The sequence below is a fragment of the Danio aesculapii genome, chromosome 4, assembly GCF_903798145.1.
Source record: "Danio aesculapii chromosome 4, fDanAes4.1, whole genome shotgun sequence".
Classification (NCBI taxonomy): domain Eukaryota; kingdom Metazoa; phylum Chordata; class Actinopteri; order Cypriniformes; family Danionidae; genus Danio; species Danio aesculapii.
Window position 1 is genome coordinate 8,794,184 of NC_079438.1, and position 24,289 is coordinate 8,818,472.

A 24,289-nucleotide genomic window follows, 5' to 3' on the forward strand; every position below is an offset into this window, starting at 1 on the left:
ACACCGCTTAATTACATTAGATTGATTTCACATGTGCTTCAAGACGCGTATAAAAGAGGTGTTCCCCTAGCGTTCTGGTTAGACGCAGTGTTGAAGTTCCCTAGAAGGGGAACTAGACAAAACAAAACTAGACAAAAGTAGACCAAATCAGACAAAACTAGACAAAACGAAATTAGACAAAACTAGACAAAATCGGACAAAACTAAACAAACCTAGACAAAACTAAACAAACCTAGACAACAGTAGATAAAATCAGACAAAACAAAACTAGACAAAAGTAGACAAAATCAGACAAAACAAATCTAGACAAAAATAGACAAAATCAGACAAAACAAAAGTAGACAAAATTAGACAAACAAAACTAGACAAAACAAAACTAGACAAAAGTAGACCAAATCAGACAAAACTAGACAAAACGAAATTAGACAAAACAAGACAAAATCGGACAAAACTAAACAAACCTAGACAAAACTAAACAAACCTAGACAACAGTAGATAAAATCAGACAAAACAAAACTAGACAAAAGTAGACAAAATCAGACAAAACGAAATTAGACAAAACTAGACAAAATCAGACAAAACTAAACAAAATGAGACAAAACTAAACAATACTAGACAAAAGTAGATAAAATCAGACAAAACAAATCTAGACAAAAATAGACAAAATCAGACAAAACAAAACTAGACAAAACAAAATCAGACAAAAGTAGACAAAATCAGACAAAACGAAATTAGACAAAACTAAACAAATCTAGACAAGACTAAACAAACCAAGACAAAACAAAACTAGACAAAACTATACAATATCAGAGAAAACAAAACTAGACAAAAGTAGACTAAATCAGACAAAAAGCATCTAGACAAAATCAGACAAACAAAACTAGACAAAACAAAAGTAGACAAAATCAGACAAAAGTAGACAAAATCAGACAAAACGAAATTAGACAAAACTAAACAAAACTAGACAAAATCGGACAAAACTAGACAAAACTAAACAAATCTGGACAAAACTAAACAAACCTAGACAAAACAAAACTAAACAAAAATAGACAAAATTAGACAAAACTAAACAAAACGAGACAAAACTAAACAAAGGTAGATAAAATCAGACTAAACAAAAATAGACAAAATCAGACAAAACAAAACTAGACAAAAGTAGACAAAATCAGACAAAACTAAACAAATCTAGACAAAGCAAAACTAGACCAAACTAAACAAAATGAGACAAAACTAAAAAAAAGTAGACAAAATCTGACAAAACAAAACTAGACAAAATCAGACAAACAAAACTATACAAAAGAAGACAAAAGTAGACAAAATCAGACAAAACGAAATTAGAAAAACTAAACAAAACTAGACAAAAGTAGACAAAATCAAACAAAAATAGACAAAATCAGACAAAATCAGACAAAACGCATCTAGACAAAATCAGACAAAACAAAAGTAGACAAAATCTGACAAAACAAAGCCAGACAAAAGTAGACAAAATCTGACAAAACAAAGCTAGACAAAAGTAGACAAAATCTGACAAAACAAAAGGACAAAAAAAGACAAAATCTGGCAAAACAAAAGAAGACAAAATCAGACAAAATTGATCTAGACAAAATTAGACAAAACAAAAGTAGACAAAATCAGACAAACAAAACTAGACAAAACAAAACTAGACAAAAGTAGACCAAATCAGACAAAACTAGACAAAACGAAATTAGACAAAACTAAACAAATCTTGACAAGACTTAACAAACCTAGACAAAACAAAACTAGACAAAAATAAACAAAATAGACAATATCAGACAAAACTAAACAAAACGAGACAAAACTAAACAAAGGTAGATAAAATCAGACAAAACAAAACTAGACAAAAATAGACAAAATCAGACAAAACAAAACTAGACAAAACTAAACAAAAATAGACAAAATCAGACAAAACTAAACAAAATGAGACAAAACTAAACAAAAGTAGACAAAATCAGACAAAAAAAGTAGACAAAATCAGACAAACAAAACTAGACAAAACAAAAGTAGACAAAATCAGACAAAAGTAGACAAAATCAGACAAAACAAAATTAGACAAAACTAAACAAATCTAGACAAAACTAAACAAACCTAGACAAAACAAAACTAGACAAAAATAAACAAAAATAGACAAAATCAGACAAAACTAAACAAAACGAGACAAAACTAAACAAAAATAGACAAAATCAGACAAAACTAAACAAAATGAGATGAAACTAAACAAAAGTAGACAAAATCTGACAAAACAAAACTAGACAAAAGTAGACAAAATCAGACTAACAAAACAAGAGAAAAGTAGACAAAATCAGACAAAACGAAATTAGACAAAACTAAAAAAAAAATAAACAAAAGAAGACAAAATCGAACCAAACTAGACAAAATCAGACAAAACTAAACAAAATCAGACAAAACTAAACAAAACTAGACAAAATCAGACAAAACAAAACTAGACAAAAGTAGACAAAATCAGACAAAACGCATCTAGACAAAATCAGACAAAACATAAGTGAACAAAATCTGACAAAACAAAATGACAAAAGTAGACAAAATCTGACAAAACAAAAGTAGACAAAATCAGACAAAATGCATCTAGACAAAATCAGACAAAACAAAAGTAGACAAAACAAAAGTAGACAAAATCAGACAAAAGTAGACAAAATCAGACAAAACAAAACTAGACAAAAGTAGACAAAATCAGACAAAACAAATCTAGACAAAAATAGACAAAATCAGACAAAACAAAAGTAGACAAAATTAGACAAACAAAACTAGACAAAACAAAACTAGACAAAAGTAGACCAAATCAGACAAAACTAGACAAAACGAAATTAGACAAAACAAGACAAAATCGGACAAAACTAAACAAACCTAGACAAAACTAAACAAAAATAGACAAAATCAGACAAAACTAAACAAAATGAGACAAAACTAAACAAAAGTAGACAAAATTAGACAAAAAAAGTAGACAAAATCAGACAAACAAAACTAGACAAAACAAAAGTAGACAAAATCAGACAAAAGTAGACAAAATCAGACAAAACAAAATTAGACAAAACTAAACAAATCTAGACAAAACTAAACAAACCTAGACAAAACAAAACTAGACAAAAATAAACAAAAATAGACAATATCAGACAAAACTAAACAAAACGAGCCAAAACTAAACAAAAATAGACAAAATCAGACAAAACTAAACAAAATGAGATGAAACTAAACAAAAGTAGACAAAATCTGACAAAACAAAACTAGACAAAAGTAGACAAAATCAGACTAACAAAACAAGAGAAAAGTAGACAAAATCAGACAAAACGAAATTAGACAAAACTAAAAAAAAATAAACAAAAGAAGACAAAATCGAACCAAACTAGACAAAATCAGACAAAACTAAACAAAATCAGACAAAACTAAACAAAACTAGACAAAATCAGACAAAACAAAACTAGACAAAAGTAGACAAAATCAGACAAAACGCATCTAGACAAAATCAGACAAAACATAAGTGAACAAAATCTGACAAAACAAAATGACATAAGTAGACAAAATCTGACAAAACAAAAGTAGACAAAATCAGACAAAATGCATCTAGACAAAATCAGACAAAACAAAAGTAGACAAAATCAGACAAAAGTAGACAAAATCAGACAAAACAAAACTAGACAAAAGTAGACAAAATCAGACAAAACAAATCTAGACAAAAATAGACAAAATCAGACAAAACAAAAGTAGACAAAATTAGACAAACAAAACTAGACAAAACAAAACTAGACAAAAGTAGACCAAATCAGACAAAACTAGACAAAACGAAATTAGACAAAACAAGACAAAATCGGACAAAACTAAACAAACCTAGACAAAACTAAACAAACCTAGACAACAGTAGATAAAATCAGACAAAACAAAACTAGACAAAAGTAGACAAAATCAGACAAAACGAAATTAGACAAAACTAGACAAAATCAGACAAAACTAAACAAAATGAGACAAAACTAAACAAAACTAGACAAAAGTAGATAAAATCAGACAAAACAAAACTAGACAAAAATAGACAAAATCAGACAAAACAAAACTAGACAAAACAAAATCAGACAAAAGTAGACAAAATCAGACAAAACGAAATTAGACAAAACTAAACAAATCTAGACAAGACTAAACAAACCAAGACAAACAAACTAGACAAAAACTATACACATATCATAGAAAACAAAACTAGACAAAAGGAGACTAAATCAGACAAAAAGCATCTAGACAAAATCAGACAAACAAAACTAGACAAAACAAAGTAGACAAAATCAGACAAAAAGTAGACAAAATCAGACAAAACGAAATTAGACAAAACTAAACAAAAACTAGACAATCGGACAAAACTAGACAAAACTAAACAAATCTGGACAAACTAAACAAACCTAGACAAACAAAACTAAACAAAAATAGACAAATTAGACAAAACTAAACAAACGAGACAAACTAACAAAGGTAGGATAAAATCAGACTAAACAAAAAATAGACCCAAAATCAGACAAAACAAAACTAGACAAAAGTAGACAAAATCAGACAAACTAAACAAATCTAGACAAAGCAAAACTAGACCAAACTAAACAAAATGAGACAAAACTAAAAAAAAGTAGACAAATCTGACAAAACAAAACTAGACAAAATCAGACAAACAAAACTATACAAAAGAAGACAAAAGTAGACAAAATCAGACAAAACGAAATTAGAAAAACTAAACAAAACTAGACAAAAGTAGACAAAATCAAACAAAAATAGACAAAATCAGACAAAATCAGACAAAACGCATCTAGACAAAATCAGACAAAACAAAAGTAGACAAAATCTGACAAAACAAAGCCAGACAAAAGTAGACAAAATCTGACAAAACAAAGCTAGACAAAAGTAGACAAAATCTGACAAAACAAAAGGACAAAAAAAGACAAAATCTGGCAAAACAAAAGAAGACAAAATCAGACAAAATTGATCTAGACAAAATTAGACAAAACAAAAGTAGACAAAATCAGACAAACAAAACTAGACAAAACAAAACTAGACAAAAGTAGACCAAATCAGACAAAACTAGACAAAACGAAATTAGACAAAACTAAACAAATCTTGACAAGACTTAACAAACCTAGACAAAACAAAACTAGACAAAAATAAACAAAATAGACAATATCAGACAAAACTAAACAAAACGAGACAAAACTAAACAAAGGTAGATAAAATCAGACAAAACAAAACTAGACAAAAGTAGACAAAATCAGACAAAACAAAACTAGACAAAACTAGACAAAATAGACAAAATCAGACAAAACTAAACAAAATGAGACAAAACTAAACAAAAGTAGACAAAATTAGACAAAAAAAGTAGACAAAATCAGACAAACAAAACTAGACAAAACAAAAGTAGACAAAATCAGACAAAAGTAGACAAAATCAGACAAACAAAATTAGACAAAACTAAACAAATCTAGACAAAACTAAACAAACCTAGACAAAACAAAACTAGACAAAAATAACAAAAATAGACAATATCAGACAAACTAAACAAAACGAGCCAAAACTAAACAAAAATAGACAAAATCAGACAAAACTAAACAAATGAGATGAAACTAAACAAAAGTAGACAAAATCTGACAAAACAAAAACTAGACAAAAGTAGACAAAATCAGACTAACAAAACAAGAGAAAAGTAGACAAAATCAGACAAAACGAAATTAGACAAAACTAAAAAAAAAATAAACAAAAGAAGACAAAATCGAACCAAACTAGACAAAATCAGACAAAACTAAACAAAATCAGACAAAACTAAACAAAACTAGACAAAATCAGACAAAACAAAACTAGACAAAGTAGACAAAATCAGACAAAACGCATCTAGACAAATCAGACAAAACATAAGTGAACAAAATCTGACAAAACAAAATGACAAAAGTAGACAAAATCTGACAAAACAAAAGTAGACAAAATCAGACAAAATGCATCTAGACAAAATCAGACAAACAAAACTAGACAAAACAAAAGTAGACAAAATCAGACAAAAGTAGACAAAATCAGACAAAACGAAATTAGACAAAATTAAACAAAAGTAGACAAAATCAGACAAAACGAAATTAGACAAAACTAAACAAACCTAGACAAAACAAAACTAGACAGAAATAAACAAAAATAGACAAAATCAGACAAAACTAAACAAAACGAGACAAAACTAAACAAAGGTAGATAAAATCAGACAAAACAAAACTAGACAAAAATAGACAAAATCAGACGAAACAAAAATAGACAAAATCAGACAAAACAAAACTAGAAAAAAGTAGACAAAATCAGACAAAACGCATCTAGACAAAATTAGACAAAACAAAACTAGACAAAAGTAGACAAATCAGACAAACAAAACTAGACAAAACAAAACTAAACAAAAGTATACAAAATCAGTTAAAACTAAACAAAAATAGACAAAATCTGACAAAACTAAACAAAATGAGACGAAACTAAACAAAAGTAGACAAAATCTGACAAAACAAAACTAGACAAAAGTAGACAAAATCAGACAAACAAAACTAGACAAAAAACTAGACAAAAGTAGGCAAAATCAGACAAAACTAGACAAAATCAGACAAAACAAAATTAGACAAAACTAAACAAAACTAGACAAAAGTAGACAAAATCAGACAAAACAAAACTAGACAAAAGTAGACAAAATCAGACAAAACAAAACTAGACAAAGGTAGACAAAATCAGACAAAACGCATCTAGACAAAATTAGACAAAACAAAACTAGACAAAAGTAGACAAAATCAGACAAACAAAACTAGACAAAAGTATACAAAATCAGACAAAACTAAACAAATCAGGACAAAACAAAACTAGACAAAACTAAACAAAAATAGACAAAATCAGACAAAACTAAACAAAATGAGACAAAACTAAACAAAAGTAGACAAAATAAGACAAAACTAAATGAGACAAAACTAGACAAAACTAAACAAAATCAGACAAAACAAAACTAGACAAAAGTAGACAAAATCAGACAAAACACAACTAGACAAAATCAGACAAAACAAAAGTAGACAAAATCAGACAAAACAAATCTAGACAAAAACAGACAAAATCAGACAAAACAAAACTACACAAAAGTAGACAAAATCAGACAAACAAAACTAGACAAAACAAAACTAGACAAAAGTAGACCAAATCAGACAAAACTAGACAAAACGAAATTAGACAAAACTAAACAAATCTTGACAAGACTTAACAAACCTAGACAAAACAAAACTAGACAAAAATAAACAAAATAGACAATATCAGACAAAACTAAACAAAACGAGACAAAACTAAACAAAGGTAGATAAAATCAGACAAAACAAAACTAGACAAAAATAGACAAAATCAGACAAAACAAAACTAGACAAAACTAAACAAAAATAGACAAAATCAGACAAAACTAAACAAAATGAGACAAAACTAAACAAAAGTAGACAAAATTAGACAAAAAAAGTAGACAAAATCAGACAAACAAAACTAGACAAAACAAAAGTAGACAAAATCAGACAAAAGTAGACAAAATCAGACAAAACAAAATTAGACAAAACTAAACAAATCTAGACAAAACTAAACAAACCTAGACAAAACAAAACTAGACAAAAATAAACAAAAATAGACAATATCAGACAAAACTAAACAAAACGAGCCAAAACTAAACAAAAATAGACAAAATCAGACAAAACTAAACAAAATGAGATGAAACTAAACAAAAGTAGACAAAATCTGACAAAACAAAACTAGACAAAAGTAGACAAAATCAGACTAACAAAACAAGAGAAAAGTAGACAAAATCAGACAAAACGAAATTAGACAAAACTAAAAAAAAAATAAACAAAAGAAGACAAAATCGAACCAAACTAGACAAAATCAGACAAAACTAAACAAAATCAGACAAAACTAAACAAAACTAGACAAAATCAGACAAAACAAAACTAGACAAAAGTAGACAAAATCAGACAAAACGCATCTAGACAAAATCAGACAAAACATAAGTGAACAAAATCTGACAAAACAAAATGACAAAAGTAGACAAAATCTGACAAAACAAAAGTAGACAAAATCAGACAAAATGCATCTAGACAAAATCAGACAAACAAAACTAGACAAAACAAAAGTAGACAAAATCAGACAAAAGTAGACAAAATCAGACAAAACGAAATTAGACAAAATTAAACAAAAGTAGACAAAATCAGACAAAACGAAATTAGACAAAACTAAACAAACCTAGACAAAACAAAACTAGACAGAAATAAACAAAAATAGACAAAATCAGACAAAACTAAACAAAACGAGACAAAACTAAACAAAGGTAGATAAAATCAGACAAAACAAAACTAGACAAAAATAGACAAAATCAGACGAAACAAAAATAGACAAAATCAGACAAAACAAAACTAGAAAAAAGTAGACAAAATCAGACAAAACGCATCTAGACAAAATTAGACAAAACAAAACTAGACAAAAGTAGACAAATCAGACAAACAAAACTAGACAAAACAAAACTAAACAAAAGTATACAAATCAGTTAAACTAAACAAAAATAGACAAAATCTGACAAAACTAAACAAAATGAGACGAAACTAAACAAAAGTAGACAAAATCTGACAAAACAAAACTAGACAAAAGTAGACAAAATCAGACAAACAAAACTAGACAAAAAACTAGACAAAAGTAGGCAAAATCAGACAAAACTAGACAAAATCAGACAAAACAAAATTAGACAAAACTAAACAAAACTAGACAAAAGTAGACAAAATCAGACAAAACAAAACTAGACAAAAGTAGACAAAATCAGACAAAACAAAACTAGACAAAGGTAGACAAATCAGACAAAACGCATCTAGACAAAATTAGACAAAACAAAACTAGACAAAAGTAGACAAAATCAGACAAACAAAACTAGACAAAAGTATACAAAATCAGACAAAACTAAACAAATCAGGACAAAACAAAACTAGACAAAACTAAACAAAAATAGACAAAATCAGACAAAACTAAACAAAATGAGACAAAACTAAACAAAAGTAGACAAAATAAGACAAAACTAAATGAGACAAAACTAGACAAAACTAAACAAAATCAGACAAAACAAAACTAGACAAAAGTAGACAAAATCAGACAAAACACAACTAGACAAAATCAGACAAAACAAAAGTAGACAAAATCTGACAAAACAAAGCTAGACAAAATCAGACAAAACAAAAGTAGACAAAATCTGACAAAACAAAGCTAGTTAAAAGTAGACACAATCAGACAAACAAAATGACAAAAATAGACAAAATCTGACAAAACAAAAGCAGACAAAAATAGACAAAATCAGACAAAACGCATCTAGACAAATTCAGACAAACAAAACAAAAGTAGACAAAATAAGACAAAATAAAACAAAACGAGACAAAACTAAACAAAACTAGACAAAATCAGACAAAACAAAACTAGACAAAAGTAGACAAAACCAGACAAAACGCATCTAGACAAAATCAGAAAAAACAAAAGTAGAGAAAATCTGACAAAACAAAGCTAGACAAAAGTAGACAAAATCAGACAAAAGTAGACAAAATCAGACAAAACTAGACAAAACAAAACTAGACAAAAATAAACAAAAATAGACAAAATCAGACAAACTAAACAAAATGAGACAAAACTAGACAAAAGTAGACAAAATCAGACAAACAAAACTAGACAAAAAACTAGACAAAAGTAGGCAAAATCAGACAAAACCAGACAAAATCAGACAAAACGAAATTAGACAAAACTAAACAAAATGAGACAAAACTAAACAAAAGTAGACAAAATCTGACAAAACAAAAGTAGAGAAAATCAGACAAACAAAACTAGACGAAAGTAGACAAAATCAGACAAACAAACTAGACAAAAAAACTAAACTAAAGTAGGCAAAATCAGACAAAACTAGACAAAATCAGACAAAACAAAATTAGACAAAACTAAACAAAACTAGACAAAAGTAGACTAAATCAGACAAAACAAAACTAGACAAAAGTAGACAAAATCAGACAAAACGCATCTAGACAAAATTAGACAAAACAAAACTAGACAAAAGTAGACAAAATCAGACAAACAAAACTAGACAAAACAAAACTAGACAAAAGTATACAAAATCAGACAAAACTAAACAAATCAGGACAAAACAAAACTAAACAAAAAAAGACAAAATCAGACAAAACTAAACAAAATGAGACAAAACTAAACAAAAGTAGACAAAATCTGACAGAACAAAAGTAGACAAAATCAGACAAACAAAACTAGACAAAAGTAGACAAAATAAGACAAAACGAAATTAGACAAAACTAAACAAAACTAGACAAAAGTAGACAAAATCAGACAAAAATAGACAAAATCAGACAAAACGCATCTTGACAAAATCAGACAAAACAAAAGCAGACAAAATCTGACAAAACAAAACGACAAAAATAGACAAAATCTGACAAAACAAAAGCAGACAAAAGTAGACAAAATCAGACAAAACGCATCTAGACAAAATCAGACAAACAAAACTAGACAAAACAAAAGCAGACAAAATCAGACAAAATCAGACAAAATCAGACAAAACTAAACAAAACGAGACAAAACTAAACAAAACTAGACAAAATCAGACAAAACAAAACTAGACAAAAGTAGACAAAAACAGACAAAACGCATCTAGACAAAATCAGAAAAAACAAAAGTAGACAAAATCTGACAAAACAAAAGCAGACAAAAGTAGACAAAATAGACAAAATCAGACAAAAGTAGACAAAATCAGACAAAACTAGACAAAACTAAACAAATCTAGACAAAACTAAACAAACTTAGACAAAACAAAACTAGACAAAAATAGACAAAATCAGACAAAACTAAACAAAATGAGACAAAACTAAACAAAAGTAGACAAAATCTGACAAAACAAAACTAGACAAAAGTAGACAAAATCAGACAAACAAAACTAGACAAAAAACTAGACAAAAGTAGGCAAAATCAGACAAAACTAGACAAAATCAGACAAAACGAAATTAGACAAAACTAAACAAAATGAGACAAACTAATCAAAAGTAGACAAAATCTGACAAAACAAAACTAGACAAAAGTAGACAAAATCAGACAAACAAAACTAGACAAAAGTAGACAAAAGTAGACAAAATAAGACAAAACGAAATTAGACAAAACTAAACAAAACTAGACAAAAGTAGACAAAATCGGACAAAAATAGACAAAATCAGACAAAACGAGACAAAACTAAACAAAACTAGACAAAATCAGACAAAACAAAACTAGACAAAAGTAGACAAAATCAGACAAAACACATCTAGACAAAATCAGACAAAACAAAAGTAGACAAAATCTGACAAAACAAAGCTAGACAAAATCAGACAAAACAAAAGTAGACAAAATCTGACAAAACAAAGCTAGACAAAAGTAGACAAAATCAGACAAACAAAACGACAAAAATAGACAAAATCTGACAAAACAAAAGCAGACAAAAGTAGACAAAATCATACAAAACGCATCTAGACAAATTCAGACAAACAAAACAAAAGTAGACAAAATCAGACAAAACGCATCTAGACAAAATCAGACAAACAAAACTAGACAAAACAAAAGCAGACAAAATCAGACAAAAGTAGACAAAATCAGACAAAACTAAACAAAACGAGACAAAACTAAACAAAACTAGACAAAATCAGACAAAACAAAACTAGACAAAAGTAGACAAAACCAGACAAAACGCATCTAGACAAAATCAGAAAAAACAAAAGTAGACAAAATCTGACAAAACAAAGCTAGACAAAAGTAGACAAAATCAGACAAAAGTAGACAAAAGTAGACAAAATCAGACAAAACTAGACAAAATTAAACAAATCTAGACAAAACTTAACAAACTTAGACAAAACAAAACTAGACAAAAATAAACAAAATAGACAAAATCAGACAAAACTAAACAAAATGAGACAAAACTAGACAAAAGTAGACAAAATCAGACAAACAAAACTAGACAAAAAACTAGACAAAAGTAGGCAAAATCAGACAAAACCAGACAAAATCAGACAAAATGAAATTAGACAAAACTAAACAAAACTAAACAAAATGAGACAAAACTAAACAAAAGTAGACAAAATCTGACAAAACAAAACTAGACAAAAGTAGACAAAATCAGACAAACAAAACTAGACAAAAGTAGACAAAATAAGACAAAACGAAATTAGACAAAACTAAACAAAACTAGACAAAAGTAGACAAAATCTGACAAAAATAGACAAAATCAGACAAAACTAAACAAAATGAGACAAAACTAAACAAAACTAGACAAAATCAGACAAAACAAAACTAGACAAATGTAGACAAAATCAGACAAAACAAAGCTAGACAAAATCAGACAAAACAAAAGTAGACAAAATCAGACAAACAAATTGACAAAAATAGACAAAATCTGACAAAACAAAAGCAGACAAAAGTAGACAAAATCAGACAAAACGCATCTAGACAAATTCAGACAAACAAAACTAGACAAAACAAAAGTAGACAAAATCAGACAAAAGTAGACAAAATCAGACAAAACCAGATAAAACTAAACAAATCTAGACAAAACTAAACAAACTTAGACAAAACAAATCTAGACAAAAATAAACAAAAATAGACAAAATCAGACAAAACTAAACAAAACGAGACAAAACTAAACAAAGATAGACAAAATCAAACAAAACAAAACTAGACAAAATCAGACAAAACTAGAAAAAAGTAGACAAAATCAGACAAAACACATCTAGACAAAACTAGACAAAAGTATTCAAAATCAGACAAAACTAAACAAATCTAGACAAAACAAAACTAGACAAAACTAAACAAAAATAGACAAAATTAGACAAAACTAAACAAAATGAGACAAAACTAAACAAAAGTAGACAAAATCAGACAAACAAAATTAGACAAAAGTAGACAAAATCAATTTTTTTCAATCTGATTTCGTTGTTTTTGATTTCAATGAAGAAGTAATGTTGTGACGAGTGCTTTTGATTGAGTTAGTGACAACTAGTGGATATTTTTGGCATAACATACTTCAACCAAGTGGTAGAGATGGCTCAATCAGGTTTAGTTAAGTCAGGTACTCCTCTCAATAAGATATGGTCAGTCAAAATATGGTCAACCATTTAGTCGAGCAGGCAGTTAACGGAATAATATCTAAATATTAATATATTTATAGATTTTAATTAAAAAAATTCTTGTGTTGTGAAGAAAAAATCTAATTATGTATGGAAAGCATCATCAATGTTTAGATATCGAATTGAACTTAGTCGATGGCATGATAATCGTAACCAAACCAAACCGTGAGACCAGTGTAAATTCACACCCCTACTCATAACAATTATAGACCTTTTTCTTGGCTGCTGCATGGAGGGCACCATAGCGACCAGCGTCTTCCGGTAAAATGTTTAGAACTTCCGTTTACAGCGCTTACAACCAGTAATTTGTGCTCTGAAAATGGGTTTCAATAGCGTTTTGAGTGGATTACAGAGTGTTTTTGTGACAACTTTGAAAGATGTGTGTTAAAGCTGTTATAATCTGTCAGATCTGTGGTTCAAGCGCAAGAGAAAAACGTTATTGTAAGCCATGTTTCTTTTCGTTCTGCTTAATCACGTGCCCCAAAAAAAGATCTTTAAAATAAACAAAACAATATGTCTTTTGACTGCTCTCTTTAATAACTACATTACACAATACTTGTAATTTTACTTTCAGTACTTGAGTAGTACATTTTGAAATAAACTACTTGCAATACTTAAGTACAAAATTTTTTTTAATACTTTAGTACTTCCACTTAAGTATGGTGCTTAAGGAGCACTTCAACTTCTACTCAAGTCACTTTTTGATAGAGTACTTGTACTTTTACTTAAGTCTGGCTCCGATCACAAGTGACTTATTTTAGATTTCAAATGCCAAAATACACATTAGTAGTAGCAGAACAATCATTACAGCTCATGAAAGACACCACGGTTGTCTGTGAAAAGGGCAATAATTATATAAGCATGATCTGACAACGTGCTTACTTCATCCAGTATCACGTGTGTATAATTAGACATTATGCGCTGTCTGTACTTTTGCGCGTACGGGTCAATTTAGGACCACGATCTTTTCACACTGCAAATCTGATATTGGCCACATTTATAAGAGCTGTGTGAACAGCCATGCAAAAAAAAAAATCAGATCTGAGATAAAAATCTGATTTGAGCACTAACCTGGCAGTGTGAACGTAGCCTTTGTTTCTGTTCAGGTTCTTCATTGACGCAACTGTGGTATAATGGTTACTAAGTTGGATCCAAAGGTTGCTGGTACAATTCTCTGTCCCAGCAGGAAATGAAGATGGGGGAGTGAATGAATCTCTCCATCTTTGACGCCCTGCTGAGGTGCCCTTGAGCAAGGCACCGAACCCCTAATTGGCACCAACCCCTCGGGCCCTAGAAGCAAAAGCTGCCCACACTGGATGTTTACACTGCTCACTCATGTTTGTGTACTTGGATGGGTCAAATGCAGAGGACCAATTTCAACCATACTTCACTTCACTTCACTAAACAAAGACTGAGTTAAGCAAAGACAACATCTCCATAACATTACCTTGCAGTGTACATCATTACCTAAGCCAGTTCAAAAAATACCTGGTTCCCTGCCAGACAGAACCCATGGTTTGGGCATCTGATCATGATGCTTCTTAAGTGTGTTTCTGCTGTAACTGTTGAGGGTTTACAAAGAATATTTAGCTTTCTGTGTTTTACATCTACTGTCATTTGTGATGGATTTCTTTGTCTAATTTACACAGACCCTCAGCAACAAAAACCAAAGAACACCTTACAAAGTATGTGCAACAAAAATGTTACTCAAAGGTATCTGAAATTTATATGTATTTCAAGTATATTTACATAATTTTTTTATATAGTTGCAGAGGCTGACTGTGAGCAGCCATTACTACCCAGAAAAGAAGATGAGGTACAACATTTCCCTCATCATCTTTGCACATGTATTAATATTATAATCCCCTACTGCACAGGCTTTTATGTGCCTATGTACAATTATTTTTTTTGATTATACTAATTCTGTCAGATTCAATTGGTGAAACTTGGAGACATCCAAATCCGCAGTGACACCTGGACAGCAATCCAAAAAAACACCAGGGATTCTTTATTTGTGAAAGAATTGGCTGTGGCATTCTGGGGCACGGAGACTCTGGCGGAGAGAAGTCTCACAGGGAAGGAATGGCCCACCACTAAAACTACAAAGAGGCCTTTAACCCCACAGAAACTACACACACTGAAAGGTAGCAGAAGCCACAAGTTTTTTGTAAATGCCAATTACTGAGATATGAAGTAATAAGTGTGTCTTTGTTCTTGCAGGACAGTAACATCACTGCTTATCTGTACATTTCTGTTTTAGCCTGCTTCAAGGAGTGGCTGGTGAAAGGGAATGTGGAGGAGCCAGAGCTGCAGGCCAGATTTGCAAAGGCTGGACGCTACATTACTGAAAAAATCATGGAAATTAAAAAACAACAAAAAAAATGAACAGTTAATTGATTTATGATGTAAATGTGTTACACTTATAATAACCCCACTATGAATAATTTATTAGGTATTATTAAGCATTACCAAATAATGAAGTCATAATTTGTTAAGCATTAACTCTATGTTAATGGATGTTAGTAAGCAGTTTATAAATACAGCATGTATAATGTGCATAATGATTGTTTTTATACTTTGGTAATGATTTATTTTACATTACTAAATGACGTATTGCATTATCTACAAACCAGTTACTTAAGAATAGTTGGTGTTTTTTTTAAGATCAGGATTAAGACATATGTTTTTTTTGTTTTTTGTTTTTGTATGTTAATAAGTGTTTTATTAACTGTAGAAGGTCACAAAACTGGATGAAGTTGAGTTAATAAAGCAATTATTAACATACAAATTAGTTTATTAATCATATAATTATGCATTTTGAATGATCTAAAAAAAGCTCTTTTTAAATAACTTGTTTGTTAATAATGCAATACTGAATTTAGTAATGAAAAATTAATTATTAAGAAAGTATGAAAACACAATAATTAGGCACACTATACACGTGGTTATAAGTCAAGAATATAGCATGTGTAGCTGTATTTATAAACTGCTTACTAATGTCTATTAGGGTTGAGTTAATGCTTAACAAATAATAAATTCACTATTGCTAATGCTTAATGAATGGTCCATAGTGTGTAATGTTGCCTTACCTATTATAAAGTGTTACCAATGTGGGTTATTTTAATTTACTTGTTGAGATAGAGTGTTGTTGATGTTTTGTAAAAAAAAAAAAAAAAAAAGTTATTTGTGTTCATGTTTACCCATTATTTTTAGTAGTAGTAAGATTAGTATTACTATTAGTATTATTATTGTTATTATTATTATTATTATGATGATATCATCATTATTAATTATATAAATAAAAACATATAATGTTATTTAATGAAAGCTTGTGTTTTCGTGATTTTCATTAGGACCAGCATACCATGTTGTTCACCAGCATCATCATCCCAAGCTGGTCACCAGCATACTAGCACCGGCATCCCATGCTGGTCACCAGCATAACACCAGCATCACAGCACCAGCATCCCATGCTGGTCAACAGCATAACACCAGCATCACAGCACCAGCATCCCATGCTGGTCACCAGCATAACACCAGCATCACAGCACCAGCATCCCATGCTGGTCAACAGCATAACACCAGCATCACAGCACCAGCATCCCATGCTGGTCACCAGCATAACACCAGCATCACAGCACCAGCATCCCATGCTGGTCACCAGCATACCAGCACCGAAACACAACATATGCTGGTCTTGCTGGTGACCAGCAATGCTGGTCTATGCTGGTCTTTTCAGCCAGGTCATTTAAGCTTATTTATTGGTTTAGTTAAATGGAGTTGTTTATACATTTTGTTTCTTTCATATTCTGTTTAAATAAGACACATACTCTGTTTCTCATTACTTTTCCTTATTATTCACAGTACATTTATTACTATTTTGGGTGCACACAAAATTAGTTATCTGTACTGGATGTTTTGTTAATTTAGTTTCCTTTGAGTCAAAGTTACCGTGCTGCAGTGCCGATGAGGAATGGGCTGCATCCGAAACCGCATACTTCCATACTATATAGTATGCTAAAATCAGTATGCGAGCAGAGTAGTATGTCTGAATTCATAGAATTCGAAAATCAGTATGCGAGAAGTTGACTTCCATTCATACTTTTCACATTCATACTGTATAGAATGTAATTTTCTAACGGCCGAGTAGCACGTTTAAATTCAAATGCAGTACCTACTGAGTAGTAGGCGGTTTCGGACGCAGCCAGGGAACTTCCGGGTGTGGTCTGACTTCTTAAAGGGCCGACATGCTGCCAAGTGACGTCTTTTGGTTCCACCTGATGATACCATTGGCTTAATGGCTTTAAGGGAGAGCTGATGTTTAGTTTAAGTTCATTAATAATTTTCATTGTTTATTTCCTCAGATTTATATTTAGTTTAGCTTTGTTTAGAATTTATTTAATTATTACTTAGATAAGTAACTAGATATTTGGCTTAGTTTATTGTTGTTGTTAGTTTTCTGTTTTTGTCTCCCTCTTCTTGTTTATTGTGGGCTAGTCCCTCTTGTATAAATGTGCTGTCTTGTCATTTTGAGGAGTTGTTTTTGGTTTAGACATGGTTTGTTTGGTTTGAACTCAGTTTGGTTTGAACTCAGTTTGGTTCTTTGTTTCGTTTATAGATTTTTCAGTTGGTTTAATAGTTTCATTTATTTATCTTTTGAATTTTTCTGAATTTTTTTTTGACTTTATTAAAAATAATTATTTTGAAAATCTTATTTTTGTATGCCCCTTACTGTGTGCTGGCTCGGTCCCTCACAGACGGGTTGCGCAGTGGGTAGCATGTGCTGGAAACATGTGCTGAATAAGTTGGTGGTTCATTCCGCTGTGGCGACTCAAGATTCATAAAGGGAGTGAGCCAAAAAAAAGGAATGAATGAACAGGCTTTGGACGTCTGCTTTGGGCTCAGATTTAAAACGCTTTGTCCCGAGACTGAGTGTTAGATGTTTTTATAGTCAGGCATAGCCCACTTTGCTCTGCACCTCAGCGAGCCCTCCAGCCCTTGCAACAGCGCCAGGTCCCAAAAAACGCCTCATGAGCTGGTGAACATAGACTCTTTCAGTGATGTGTGTCGGGTGTCCGCTTACATAACAGTATCTTTATCAAATGTTTACAGAACAAGCGAGAACCCAGCATGCCTGTACTTTCCTCAACACAGATAAGTATTTTATTATGTGACAGAAAATCAAGGCAAATTTAAAGTCATTTCAAATATGGTGTCCATTAAATGTAGATCCTTGACTACGGTAGCGAAAATAGCTAAAACTGTTAAGTTAGCACTTTTAAATATCTGATTACTTAACAATAAGTCACTTTTGGTCAACAATTTTATCAACACAAATTGCCTGGATTTCATTAAATGAAACTTGGCTAAATGAGTTGTAGTGTAGCAGTCTTTAAAGAGGCAGCCCCAACTCCCAACTTTGATTTTATGAGTGATTGCACAGCTAATAGGAGAGGTGGAGGCATTGCTCTTTTGTTTAAAGATGTCTACAAATGTAAGGAAATATCCTTCATTCTTGTGGCAAATATTCAGAAATTCTTTTGTTCTGCCACAGATAATTAGTCATTGCTACCAGTTGCTTTTTTGTCAGTCCATGTCTGCCAACACCAACACCAAGAGGGGTCCCCTGACAAGTTGCTGTCTGCTCTTGATCCCTCAATTACGTTGTCTTCTCCCTCTTGAACTGTTCTGGATCTGATGTACCATGAAACTGTTTTTGATGTCTTTAAAGACTCCCTGCAGTACTAAATGAGAATGAACAGTAGAAACAGTGAAATCTCTGTTCCTCACCTGGAGCTTATTCAGTAATTTTAATGGATTTCTCTTGTATTCCTTAAAAACTATTTTAATTCATTTGTGACATACTTTTTTTTGTAAGCAGGTTTGGTAAACATATTGAAGACCTGCTTGTAAAATCCAAATATAAATGCCATTTCAGTGACAATTCAGCTTTATGGCTAATAATGATCATGAAGTAATACCCTCTGCAGATGTTCTTCAAATGCAGTTCACCTTTGCACAATCATGTCACACTTAAAACAATGCCAGTGACTTCAAGGTGTCTTGTGCAAAGTACTGGAAATAAACATACAATAAAAACAAACTGCCTATTAACAATATCAGAATCAGAATAAGAAAGAGCTTTATTGCCAGGTATGTTCACACATACTAGGAATTTGTTTTCGTGACAGAGCTTCTACAGTGCAACAGCATTACAGAGACAGGACAAAAAACAGATAATAAATATATTTTAAAAAATAGAAGTAAGTAGTGAGTGCAAATATACAGATTGACAAGTGTATGTACATGTTTATTACTATATACAACGTTATATGTGCAGCTGTTATGTGCAAATTGGCATGTAAAGTGTGTTGTTAAATAAGTGTATATGTGCATAAAAGTGTATAGCAAGTAGTGATGTTGGTTTCGCAATTATTATCATCAAGTGTTCATGAGATGGATTGACTGAGGGAAGAAACTGTTTCTGTGTCGGGCTGTTCTGGTGCGCAGTGCTCTGTAGCGTCGACCAGAAGGTAAAAGTTCAAAGAGGCAGTGTGCTGGGTGTAAGGGGTCCAGAGTGATTTTGGCAGCCCTCCTGCTCGCATTGGATAAGTACAGTTCTTGGGGAGTAGGAAGGGTTGTACCAGTGATTCGCTCAGCAGTCCAAACTATTCGACGTAGTTTTTGGAGGTCGTATTTAGTAGCTGAGCTAAACCAGACAGTTATTGATGTGCAGATGACTGATTCAATGATGGAGGTGTAGAACTGTTTCAGCAGCTCCTTTGGGAGCTTAAACTTCCTCAGCTGATGAAGAAAGTACAGCCTCTGTTGAGCTTTTTTGACAATGGAGTCAATGTGACTGTCCCACTTCAGGTCCTGAGAGATGGTGGTGCCCAGGAACTTGAATGACTCCACTGCTGCCACGTATTACACGTTACTTATTATTTATTGTACATATTAATGGCAATTTTATGAATCAACTATTAAGTTTGAAGGCAATTTATCAATAAATATATTACTGTATTATAATTCCTATCTGCCTATAACGTGTGTGTTACGTAATCTATATTATGCAACGGCATCTAGCGGTAGGTATCACACACTGCACACGTAACACAGCAATGCCAGGAACACCGGACGCAGCCACTGCCACATGCCACTTATTCTCACATTTCAGTGAAAACCAGATGTGTCACCACAGACAATGGCATCTGCCAGTGGCATCTGTACGTCAGATGTCATGTCACTTTCTGTTAAAACTGCTTCTCGGCCTGTTGCACAAAACCAGCTCGACAAGCTTTGCAGTTGCAGAGTCATTTTCAGATCCTCATACCAAACAAACCCAACCTGGTTCAGATCTGGGGTGTATACCAGACAGCAGGTTATGTGGTATACCCTGGTAAATTTAAGGGTAAGTAAGTGGATAATCTCAGCTTTCTGTTCCATAACCAGAGGTAACTTTTGTGGTATGTCAGTAACTATAGCAACTTACTCTCTGAAGATAACCTGCTCTGGAATAAAGATATCTTCTATGCAGTGTATAAACTATAGCTCAACCATATAGAATTGCAATGAAGCAACCATAGGCTATCGCAATTATTTCAGAATGACTGAAATATTGAACACATATTCTGCCCCTTAATGTTTTCTTCTGCATTAAGAGAATTATAATTAAAAAGTTCTTAGTAATTTGCCCTGTAATATGTGTTATTAAATTAGAAGGCAGTGGCTCTGTAATTGTTCTTTTGACGAACACTGCCATCTTGTGTTCACATTGCAAAAAAATAGCAAGTTACAGTGAATAGGAAAACAGAGAAGCTGTTTTGTACAAGGTCTTGGAGAGGAAATACCTATGTGTGGTGTCTTTGCTTACAGTTTGCTATTCTGCCCTTGATAAGGCATAATCTGTAAGTTCTATGTGAATTAATTTGCTTATATATTAGAGTTTGGTTTGCAATATTATATCCTTTTGTGTTACTGTGTTGTAGACTTGTTAGTAAAGTAATTGGAGCTACCTGTCTTCCCATGTGCTAGCTTATAGCATGCTAGTATGTAGTTTAGAAGCATATTATGTTTACTATTAGTTGATGTTATCTCTTTGATTTGATAGTTGACAAGGAAAAGTCGGAATATAGTCATATTCGTGTATGTACAAGAACACTGGATGTATACCCTGCTGAAAAAATCCAGCTTAAACCAGCCTAGGCTGGTTTAAGCTGGTTGACTAGCCTGGTTTTAGAGGGGTTTTGGCTGTTTCCAGTCTGGTCTTTGCTGGTCAAGCTGGAAAATGACCAGCATAATCCAGCTAAAACCAGCTTGACAAGCCTGGTTTAAGCTGGACATAGTTGGTTTTGGCTGGTCAAGCTGGTTTTAGCTGGTCATTTTCCAGCCTGACCGGCTAAGACCAGGCAGGAAATGGCTGGAAACCAGACTGGAAATAGCCAAAACCCCTCTAAAACCAGGCTGGTCGAACAGCTAAAACCAGCCAAACAGCCTAGGCTGGTTTAAGCTGTTTTTTTCAGTAGTGTATTCATGTCATTGTTTCTGTTACAGTTTTACAAGAAAAATAGAAGAATTATGACAAGTGGTGCATCAGTAAAGCTTCGAAGAATGCTACACTGTCTCACAAGCTTACTGAAGCCATTTATGTTTAGCTCGCTGCATAGGCTAAATAAAAAACGTTTAGCTAAGGACAGAAAAACACATATTCTGTGTAATAATATATATTTGCTGTTTGTTGACTCTGTCAGAGAAAAAATGAATGCAGACTTGTCCATTTTTAAAAGCACCCTGTTACTGTTTTTGCTGTCAACTTTCTTTTTTAAATATGACAGTGTTAACATTTAAAGCCGATATGAAGAAAATCAAACTGAATCTTGGAATCTTTAATCAAAGGTCTTGTTAATTCTACATTTTCTGTTGGACAGAATAGTGCTGTTCTGCTCTAGTCTACTGAGTGCCCTAGTTTAAACTGCAGTTTGCTCATATCATTCTCTAATTAATGATTTTGGGATCATTAATATGCAGACCACCAGTAGTGTTTGATGGACCACAACATTTCCCAGTGAGGTTACATTGAATAATAATAATAATTAGCCTGTGGGGCAGCACGATATGGAGGAAAAAATCTGATTGCGATTTATTTGATCAAAATTGTGATTTGCGATTTACTATATTCATTTATTTTCTTTTTGGCTTAGTCCCTTTATTAATCTGGGGTCACCACAGTGGAATGGACCGCCAACTTATCCAGCAAATGTTTTACGCCAGCTGCAAACCAGTACTAGGAAACATCCATACACACTGGATGAAACCCACGTGAACACGGGGAGAACATGTAATTAAAATTTTTACATTTAGGTTGTGTTACTTTTTTATATTGATTTAATGACATTCAAAGTGCACAGACAATGCTTTCCATACACGATTTTAGATTTTACTTCACAGCACAAAAATTCTTGTATAATTTATAAATATATTTATGTTTATATATTATTCTTAATACAGTTTTGTCCTTTAAGCAGTCCGATAAATTAAATGTGCCTTAAATTTGACCTGCTAAAGAAAACACCATTTTTGAATGGATCAAACAAAACTCAAGGACATGCACCGAACAACATGAGCATTTATAGCAAATGAATAAATGTAATATTATTATAATATTATTCCGCTTGCTTTTTAAGCATTGTCGAGCGAGTTCTTAAAAACCTGTTTGGTCATTCACTGTGTTCCCGCACTGAACAAAAAGGGCTGCGATTGGCTTTAATGGTCAGCGTGGCTCTGTCGTTATTCACTGATGAGTGATGCGGATACAGATAAATGGCTGTGGTTACACTCTATGGGCATAATTGTTGAATATTTATGTATGCTCTCGATTTCATTTGTACTTATTTTATTTTTCATGACAGTCAATTATGCCACATGATGTAAACAGTTAATACATGTGCCTCAATTTAAATAAAACGCCTATGCCAGTCGGTGTGACTGCAGTAAGAAAAATGCAAGTTCATGTCGTGTGTCATTTTTTATGTTAAGAATGCTGTGTAGAAAAAAAAGGACTGTTAAAGGGGTGGTCCAGAGTGTATTTTTAAAGATTGGTTGTGTTTATATGGTGCAAGGCAATGTGTGCTCATGCTTCTTTTGTAGAAAATCACTTACTTTGATTATATACAGCTACTCAGCTAACATGAAAACAACTGTCATATTTCCTAGTTCCTCTGAAAGGCCCGCCCTCTGATTGGTCAGCTAACATATTGTGCTGTGAGTCATGGACCGGCTCCAAGTCACCAGCTCCAGGTATTGGCAGTATTTATGATGCGTATTCAAATGCGTATTTCAAATACATATTTTGTAATTTGTATTTGATAGGGCTGATGAAAATAATTTAATAGTTTGTATCAAAATACTTTAGTGTCTTGTATTTTTAAAATACTGTAAAATACTTGCAAAAAATCTACATCAAGACATCAGATAAATGAGCCCTCCAATTAGTGCTTTGGATGTTATTGACTCTTCCATTTAAAGAAGAATTGAAACAAATCTTAGGAGAAAGAGTATACTGTACAAATAATAGTAGATTTAGATGGATTGCTGTTGCAAAATGTTTGTTGTTAAAACAAACAACATAAAATAAGTCCTACAGTGGCGATTCCTACAATACTTCATTGGCTGGTTCAAATGATCAGTAAGTCCACTCTATAGTCAATGAAGAGGAAAGATGTAAGCCTTAATGGCACAACATATGAAACACAAATATTTAATAATAAAAAAACTCCTAATACAGTTTTTATATTGAGTATTGAAAAGTTCAATAGCAAAAAAAAAACAAAACAAAAAAAACTAGATTTCTGAAAAATTCTGTGAACTAAAAAATGTAATGAACTCTTTATTTAACACCCATCAAAAAAATTAAGAGGTTGAATAATCAATGTACAGAGATGATGGCAATATTGCCGTCCACATTTGCTGTCAAACATTGTTTACTTCACTAAGTCAGGTTAATGGGGAAGGGATTGATCTAATAAGTCTAATTGATTGAAAAAATTCATGCGCCTTTGGAAAAGTATTTTGTAGTATTTTTA

The 24,289-nt window shown here is 31.8% G+C and overlaps 1 pseudogene; it reads left to right on the forward strand.

The window, feature by feature from the left end:
• Positions 1-24,289, forward strand: part of LOC130222044 (zinc finger protein 721-like) — a 495,527-nt pseudogene that overhangs the window by 361,790 nt on the left and 109,448 nt on the right.